Here is a 9,713-nt window from a genome sequence, read left to right on the forward strand (position 1 = left end):
CCCTACACTGTTTCCAGAATGTGGTGAAATTTGAAGCCAAGTAAACTAAGAAGTCCTTGCCTACCTGCAGCCTGTGTCTCAGGGAGGTGACCTGACTCATTAAACATCACCTGGCCCAGGAGATCTATGCAAGGCCAGGATGTTCATCCAAAGTGCCACCCCTAGGGCACTGAGTTTGAATGAAAGCAAGTTGCAGGCAATAACTCCTTTGTGAAATAATAGTGAGACACCCCAGAACAATGGTAGAAAAACTACAGTTCCTCAGCCAGCTGCCATTTGAAAATATTAAATGGAAAATTCCAGAAATAAACCACACATTTTAAATTGCAATGTTGTGAACAGTATAATGAGATCTTGCCCTGTCCTGTCCTGTCTTGCCTGGGAGGGACTCACCCCTTTGTCCAGTTTATTGCTGAATAAGCCTGTTAATCACTTAGTTGCCATCTCAGTTATTAGACACAATGCTTGTGTTTAAGTAATCCCAATTTTACTTAATAATGGCCCCAAAGCTCAAGAGTAGTGATGCTGGCAATTCAGATATACCCAAGAGAATCCAATATTTTGTCCTTGCTGAACAGAGCTGTCTCTCTGCTTCCAGATGGCCACATCCTGAGCCACTTTCCTTCACCACACTCTTCTGCCACACCTTGGGCAGTCTATGGACTGAGATTTCTGAAACCATGAGACCAAATAATATTTTTCTCATCTAAAGAAAGAGAGAGAGAGAGAGAGAGAGAGAGAGAGAGAGAGAGAGAGAATCCATAAAGTACTTCCTTTAAGTGAAAAGGTGAAAATTCTCAACTTAATGACAGAAAATAAATTATATGCTGAAGTTGTGTAAGATGCCAGGTAAGACTAATTTATCCATCTGTGAAATTGCTCTATATTATTATTAATTATTGTTGTTAATCTCTTATTATAACTAATTTATAAATTAAACTTTATTATAGGCATGTACATATGAGAAAAAATAGTGCTATATATATGTATGTATATGTATATATATATATGTATATGTGTATATGTTTGTATGTGTGTGTGTATGTATACATATATATATGGTTCAGCTGGGCAGGGTGGTGCATGCCTATAATCCAATGACTTGGGAGGCTGAGGCAGGAAGATTGCAAGTTCAAAGTCAGCCTCAACAATTTAGTGAGGCACTTAGCAACTCAGCAAGATCCTGTCTCTAAATAAAATATTAAAAAGGGCTAAGGATATGGCTCAGGGTTAAGCACCCCTGGATTCAAATCCTCAGTACCCCCCCCAAAAAAGTGTGTGTGTGTGTGTGTGTGTGTGTGTGTGTGTGTGTGTGTGTGTGTGAGATTCAGTACTATCTGTGGTTTCAGACATCTAATGGGGGTCTTGCAATGCATCTCTTGCAAATAAGGGAAGACTACTATAATTATCCTATTCCCTTCAGGCAAATATTTGAGTCTTTCCAAGATATCATTTGTGGTATTAGAGGGAGAGAGGCCTGAGGTGAGATTTCTATTTCTCTGAGACCTTAGGCAACTTAATTTCTCTGAGCCTCAATTACATCATCTGTGAAAACAGGAATAATAGTGAATAATAGGACAAATTTACAAGCCCTTCATAAATAGTAATTATTCGTTGAGCCCTTCTACATCCAAAGTGCTGTGTGACCTTCAAAAAGTTTTTTACCATTTTTGGGTTTCCATTTCATCATCTCTTCAAAAGCAGAGAATATTGGCTGGAGTTATAGCTTAGTGGTAGTGTGTGCTTAGTATTCAAAGTCCTGGGTTCAATCCCTAGCATCCCCCGCCAAAAAAAAAGGAGGGGATAGGAAATGATTGCAAGTAGCAAAGCCTAAAGCACACATTTATTGAACTGTTTTTTACTGAGTGCTCATTTTAATACACATGCATTTTCATTTAATTCTCAAGATCATGGAGGTTATTATACTTATTTCATAGTTAAGAAAACTGAGGTGAGGGGCTGGGGTTGTGGCTCAGGGGTAGAGCACTCACCTAGCACATGCAAGGCCTTGGGTTTGATCCTCAGCACCACATAAAAATAAATAAATAAAATAAAGGTATTGTGTCTATTTACAACTAAAAAATTAATGTTAAAAAAAGAAGTGGGCTGGGGCTGTAGCTCAGTGGTAGAGTGCTTGTTTAGTATGTGTGAGGCACTGGGTTCAATCCTCAGCACCACATGAAAATACTAAATAAAATAAAGATTAAAAAAAAAAAAGAAAGAAAACTGAGGTAGCCAGAACCCAAATTACTGCCTAAAGATCACATGATTTCATAGAGATAGAGCCTGGTTCCTTAACCCATAGTCCCTGGTTCTGGGTCCATAGTCTTTCAAGAAGAGCTTGCTGCCAGTAGAAAAGGGCCTTTCCACAAGAGGGACTGAAAAATGACTGTTTTCTGTCCTAAAATTCATCCCTGTGTGTAATTTGCAATTTGCTGTTGTTTCTATGCTCCTTAAAGTGGCAGATAATTTTGGGTGTTGATCTGACATTCTGCATTAGTTTCCTAAGGCTGCTATAATAAAGAATCACACCTTGGGGTGGGGGGCTTAGAAAAACAGAAACATGTCTCTCACGGCTCTGGCGGCTGTATGTCCATATGTCCAAGATCAAGGTGTCAGCAGGCTGCACACCCTCTGAAACCTACAGGGGAAGGGTTGTCCTTTTTTTTTTTTTTTTTTTTTTTCCTGTACTGGGGATTGAACCCAGGGGTGCTTTACCACTGAGCCACATTCCCAGCCCTTTTTTGTATTCTATTTAGAGACAAGTTCTCGCTGAGTTGCTTAGGGCCTCACTGAATTTCTGAGGCTGGAGTTGAACTTGCAATCCTCCTCCCTGAGCCTCCCGAGTCACTGGGATTACAGGTGTATGCCACCATGCTCAGCTCTCCCCTTGTCTTTTCCAGCTTCTGGTAGCCAGAGGTATTCCTTGGCTTGTGGCAGCATATCCTCAATCTTCACACCACCTTCTTCCTATGTGGCTTCACATCATCCATCCTTTATGCCCATCTGTCTATGTCCAAACCCACCCCCTCTTTTTTTTGGGGGGGGGAAATTGAACACAGGGACATTATATCCCTGTATCCCTGAAATCCATCCCCAGCCCTTTTTACTTTTTTATTTTGAGACAGAGTCTCATTAAGTTGCTGAGGCTATCTTTGAACTTTCAGTCCTCCTGCCTCAGCCTCCCACGTGACTGGGATTGCAGTCATGTGCCACTTCACCCAGCTCCACATTTCCCCTTTTTCTTAGGGCACCAGTCATATTGGATCAGGGCCTTTCCTACTGACCTCATTCCCCCTGTCCAAATAAGATTTCCTATTTCCAAATAAGATCACATTCTGAGGTACTGGGGGTTAAGACATCAACATCTCTTTTTGGAGGAACACAACCCCACCCCTTTTCAGAAGTGAGTTCCAGCAGTTATATTTATGCCAAGGTAACTGTGGAGATCCAGGGAAGTCATATTTTATAAGAAGACTATTTTCTGTAAAAGTTCACATGATTCGAAATTTAGTATTCCAAGACCTGTTCCCCCCATAGGAATGAATGTAAAGATAAAATGCACTCACACTGCTCATAAATCTGCACAACTATCTCACTACATTTTTGTATTTGATGGTGCTTTGTGGTTTTGCTGCATTATCTTGGCTTGTGGGGACTCTTCTAAATTAACAGCACCACCTGTGCAGAGGTGGATCAGCTCCTTGCTTCATTGTCTTTATCATGCCCAATATCTACTCCAAAGGTATAGATTTGGTGGGCAGGGTGCTTTCTGGCTCTAACATCTTTACTTTGTGAAAGCTTAAATGAGGTTGTTAAAGCTTTTGAAAATGGCTTATACTAGCAGTGAATGACCAAATAACAGCTCAGTAGTCACAAGAAACAGTTGCCAGCCAGGCATGGTGGCACAAACCTGTAATCTCAGCAAATCAGGAGGCTGAGATAGGAGGATCACAAGTTTGAGACCAGACCCAGCAATTTACTGAAAACCTGTCTCAAAAAAAAAAAAAAAATGCTGGGGATGTGGCTACGCAGTTGCTAGAGTCAAAATAATGCCAACAGCGGTATGATTTGCTCAGTCAAGACAGTATGCGGAGCCAGGCAGGGTGGCACACTCCTGTAATCCCAGCAGCTTGGGAGGCTGAGGCAGGAAGATCATGAGTTCAAAGCCAGCCTCAGCAAGAACGAGGGGCTAAGCAACTCAGTGAGACCCTGTCTCTAAATAAAATATAAAATAGGGCTGGAGATATGGCTCAGTGGTTGATACCAAGTTCAAGCCCCAGTATCCCAAAAAAGAGTATGTGGGCATTTGTTTCCTGGTCTAAAGTGGTGCCACTGTGGCATAAACAGTTTATAATTCATTCTACACCAACAGCTTAGAAATTGTTCAAACTGGAGATTATATTGTGCTTTTGTATTATTTATCTTTTTATACATGGAAAGCTAATTTTTATGTGTCACTGTGTCAAAATTGTATAATTCATACATGTGATGCATAGTACAGAGGGACTGGGACTTGGTCTTGTGGCTCATGCCCCAGTGGAGTCATAAAACCTTTGTTGTCCCTGGCCCTCCTGTTTGGGGTCCCCTGGGAGCTGGAGGATACAGTTCTCAGAGAGCCAGTGGGGCCTGAGCATAAAAGCCCATCAATAAGAAGCAGGTGACACTGCCACAGCTGGGTAATTTGTCTCTTTGCCCTCTTGCAGCCTATTTGGTGATGATCTATTTGTCCTAGGGAATAGATGATGGCAGGTTTGTTCATATATTACACTTATGAACCTGCCTGCTCCTCTCTGCGCAGTGCTGCTCATCTGTCTCTGTCCCTAGCTCCCCTCATTGCATTACACAAGTGGACAGCAGGCCTTGGCGAAGAGTTATGAAGGCAGATTCCAGGAGGGCAGCTGTGAGGGAGGGAAGGAGAAAGGCAGGAAAGAGAAGAGGCTGGATCCACACCCTGCAGAGAGGAAAGGGATGGGTGGGAGATATGCATAGGAGAAAGAGATGTCACAGACTTACGAGTGGACCGGAAGGGATCTCTGGGAGGAAGGGGATAGGGAAGCCAATGGCGAGGTCCTAAGACAGAGGAAAAGGTGGGTTCTGAGAATTTTTGCTCATAAAATAAAGCTTAAGGGAGCTACAACAGCTCAGTGGCTGAATATTTGCCTGACATGTGCAAGACCCAGGGTTTGATCCCCAGCGCTATGAAAGAAAGAGGAAGAAGAAAAGAACAGGAAGAAGAAGGAGGAGATAGCTTGAGGAGCTGAGTCCAACCCCAACAATTAAATTGGGCCTAGTATAATCTTAATTTGGAGGGCAGGGGCTGTAGATCAGTGGCAGAGTGCTTTGCCTAGCATGTGTGAAGCACTGGATTTGATCCTTAGGATCACATAAAAATAAACAAATAATGGGACTGGGGTTATGGCTCAGAGATAGAGTGCTTGCCTCGCACATGCAAGACCCTGGGTTCAATCCTCAGCACCACATAAAAATAAATAAATAAAATAAAGTTATTTACAAAATAAAAATTAAAAAATAAAATAGGGGCATTCTCTCCATCTGCAACTACAATTAAGAAAACCCCTAATTTTAATAACCATTTTCCAAAATAGTCCCAGCAGCTCTCAAATGTTGGTATTCACACTCTTATATAGGCCACTCCCATAATGAGCAGTCATACCATATGTAACCAAAGGAATGCATAGAAATATCACCACTGACTTCTTAAACCTGGTCATAAAAGTCCACAAAGGTTCCACCTTACTCTCTCTTGGATCAGTCACCTCAGGGAAAGCCAATTGCTACGCGTCAGGACATCCAAATAATCATTGGAGGAGCTCATGCGACAAGGAACGGAGGCCTCCTGTCAATGACCAGCACTAACTTGCCAGGTGTGTATGACCCACCTTGGAAATGCACTCTCCAGCCTCATTCAGGTTTCCAGATGACCATAGCCCAGGCCAACATCCTGACTGCTACCTTGTGGGAGTCCCTGAGCTAGAACCACCCCCAGCTACCCTGAATTCTGGACCTCTACAAACTGTGTGAGATAATAAATGTTTACTGTTTCAAGCTGCTGAGACTTGTGGTAATTTATTCCACAACCATTGGATATGGTCTAATTCCTTATTTGTGGAATTTTTGTCAACTGATTGGCTACCCAGAATGCATGGTCCATGCGGCAGGACCAAGTTTATAACAAGTAGGAAGTTCATCAGCCACAAAGCAGCCCAACAAACCAGCATGGTGGCACATGCTTATAATCCCAGTGTCTCCAGAGGCTGAGACAAAAGAATCACAAGTTCAAGGTCAATCTCAGCAACTTAGTGAGACCCTAGCAGCTTAGGGAGAGCTTGTCTTATAATAAAAAATATAAAGGGTAGGATGTGGTGGTGCCTGTCTGTAATCCCAGCAACTTGGGAGGCTAAGGCAGGAGAATCGGGAGTTCAAAGCCAACCTCAGCAACTTAGCAAGATCCCTGACTCTAAATAAAAGAGAGCTGGGAATGGAGCTCAGTGGTTAAAGTGCCCCTGGGTTCAATTCTCAGTACAGACTACAACAAAAAGCAACTCTGAGAAAGTCCAGGATAAACCAGGATAAGTTGATCACCTGGCTAGGTGAAGCTGTCCCTAGGCAGCTCCACATTGTTGTTTATAAGGGATGACTTAGTCTGTTGCTATAACAGAATATCTGATACTGGATCATTGATAAAGAAAAAAAATTATTTCTTACAGTTTCAGATGCTGGGAAGACCAAGGCTGAGGGGCTGCATCTCTGATGAGGGCTTTCTTGCTGGTGGGGACCGTGTGTGTGTTACTGGAGACTGAACTGAGAAATACTCTACCACTGAACTCTATTTGTTACTTCCTGACAAATTCTTTCTAAATTGCCCAGACTGGCTTGAATTTGCAATCCTCCTGCCTCAGCCTCCCAAATCACTGGGATTACAGGTGTGTGCCACCACACCCAGTCTGGTGGGGACTCTACAGAGTCTAGAGGCAGTACAGAGCATCTTATGGTGAGAGTTCTCAAGAGGAGTCAGACTGGTTGTGTGTGTGTGTGTGTGTTTGTGTGCATGCACAGGCATGCTGGGGACTGAACCCAGGGCCTCACACATACTAATCACATGCTGTAACACTGAACTATATCCCAAACCCCAAACTGGCTTTTTTTTTTTTAATTCTTCAGCTAAAACAGAAGGGATGATTTATTGTACACTCGTTACACTGGCCACAACTGATAAAATGAATTAGTCCAGAATGCCAAAGGTCCCAGGCAAAGGACCAATAGGGAATGTTAAGAGCAAGGTGGGTCTTCTCTCAGTGGTAGTCTTGGCGACAGAATGGCGATGTAAGTTTTTAAATCCACCGAGACAAAATGTGGACAGTAGGAGGCAGTCCAACTTGTACCAACGTCCCCGGCCCCTGGCATTCCGTATCTCTACTCCTTTGGCTTCCACGGTGCCCAGCTAGTTTACTTAGAACTCTGCCTCATCTTTCTTCTTTTGTGCTTCAGCCTGCGCATTTGCTTCTTCCTCCACTTGGCTCTCATGGCGCAGAGGTTTCCAAGAAGATGGCAAGAAGATGGCGCTAAGGCCGAGAGCCCAAACTGGCTTTTATAACAGACCTACCCTCAGGATAATTAACCTACTCTCGTGATAATCTATTGATCCATGAATTGATTAATCCATTCATGAAGGCAGAGGCCCTATGAACAAATCACCCACAGGTTCCATTTCCAAATGCCATTAACATATGAGTGGGGATGAGGTTTTCAACATGATAATTCTGGGGGACAAACATTCAAAGCATAACATGTAAGCAGGGATGGAGGCCTATCTTCCATCTCTCCCAGTTAGGGGCTAGAAGGATGCTCCAGGAGCCTGCCTGTTTCACCCTCCTGCCCTACTTGGGTGAAGCAAGATGGAAAAACCCTTCTTGGAAATGCCAAGACTAACAGGAGAAGGCAGCAGCCAATCATTCCTTCCTCCCTGCTGCAGGTGAGGCAGGCAGAAACACTGAGGCTTTAAGGAGATGCTCTCCCCAGAACAGCAGGGCCAGCCCCTCCCGGTCCATGGGTCTTGATTCTGTGATTTGATTACCAAATGTCCTCTACCACATGACCAATGAGTTACTATGCACACTGTGCTGGCATTATTCAGTGACAGGTCACCAAGGGTTGCCCATTCCATTGTCAGAAAATTATCCTTTGTACTGAGTGAGAAGCTGCTGCCACATACCAACATTTGTTTACATTCTATTGTGCTTTCTCCCTGGAAGACCCTTCACATACCATCAGTCCTTTGCACTATGGGTTCCACATCTTGGATTCAACCAATTGTGGATCGAAAACATTTGGGAAAAAGTGTCTAGCCAGGCTTGGTGGCACATGCCTATAATCCCAGCAGCTTGGGAGGCTGAGGCAGGAGGATCGCAAGTTCAAATCCAGTCTCAGCAACTAGTGAGGCACTTAGCAACTCAGTGAGACCCTGTCTCTAAATAAAATACAAAATAAGGTTGGGGATGGGGCTCAGTGGTTGAGTGCCCCTGAGTTCAATCCCTGGGATCTCCCTCCCAAATAGTGTCTGTACTGAACATGTACAAACTTTTTTTTGATCACTATTCCCTAAATAATACAGCAAAATAATTCTTTTTTATTTTAATTTTTGGTACCAGGGAATGAATCCAAGGGCTCTTAACCACTGAGCTCCATCCTCAAACCTTTTTATTTTTTTTTATTTTGAGAAAGGGTCTCATTAGGTTGCTCATAGTCTCACTAAGTTGCTAAGGCTGGCTTCAAACTTGTGATTCTCCTGCCTTAGCCTCCCAAGCCACTGAGATTACAGACATGCTCTACCATGCCTGGCTTGCCTGGCTTGTCTTATTTTTTGTTACTAGTTTAATAACTATCTACATTAACATACACATAATCTTTGATGTTAGACACACATAGGTTATATGAATATTATTGGTATATAAAGGACTTGAACATCCATGGGTTTTTCTTAATATTTATTTTTCAGTTGTAGTTGGTCACATACCTTTATTTATTGATTGATTGATTGATTGATTTTTATGTGGTGCTGAGGATCAAACCTAGGGTCTTTTTTTTTTTTTAAAGAGAGAGTGAGAGAGAGAGAGAGAGAGGGAGAGATAGAGATAATTTTTTTAATATTTATTTTTTAGTTATTGGCAGACACAACATCTTCGTTTGTATGTGATGCTGAGGATTGAACCTGGGCCGCTACCGCTTGAGCCACATCCCCAGCCCTAAACCCAGGGTCTTGCACATGCTAGGCAAGAGCTCTACCACTGAGCCACAACCCCAGCCCCACCCATGGGTTTTCTTTTTATCTATAAGAGGTCCTAAGACCAACCCTCCACAGATTTTCTGAGGATAACTGTACTGTGTACACATTGCTTCTGAGGTTTTCCCTTCCCTCTATTCCTGGAAAACTTCTATTCATCCTTAGAAATTCAAGTCCAAAGTCAGGCCTTCTGCAAGTGGTTGCTTCTGTCTCTTACACTCAGTTTGTCATACTTGGTTCCTAAGGGAAGAACAGCTCCCACTGCATGACTCTAGTGATGTCTCCATTTGCTCTTCCTCTGTCTACCCATCTGGTTTTTCCAGAGTGGCTGTAACTTGGGGCCCTGTAGAGAATACACCGATTTCCAGAATGAAAAATCCACTGCTTTCAGGTTTTCTTATAACCTCAA

This window comes from Urocitellus parryii, chromosome 3 (genome assembly GCF_045843805.1).
Source record: "Urocitellus parryii isolate mUroPar1 chromosome 3, mUroPar1.hap1, whole genome shotgun sequence".
Classification (NCBI taxonomy): domain Eukaryota; kingdom Metazoa; phylum Chordata; class Mammalia; order Rodentia; family Sciuridae; genus Urocitellus; species Urocitellus parryii.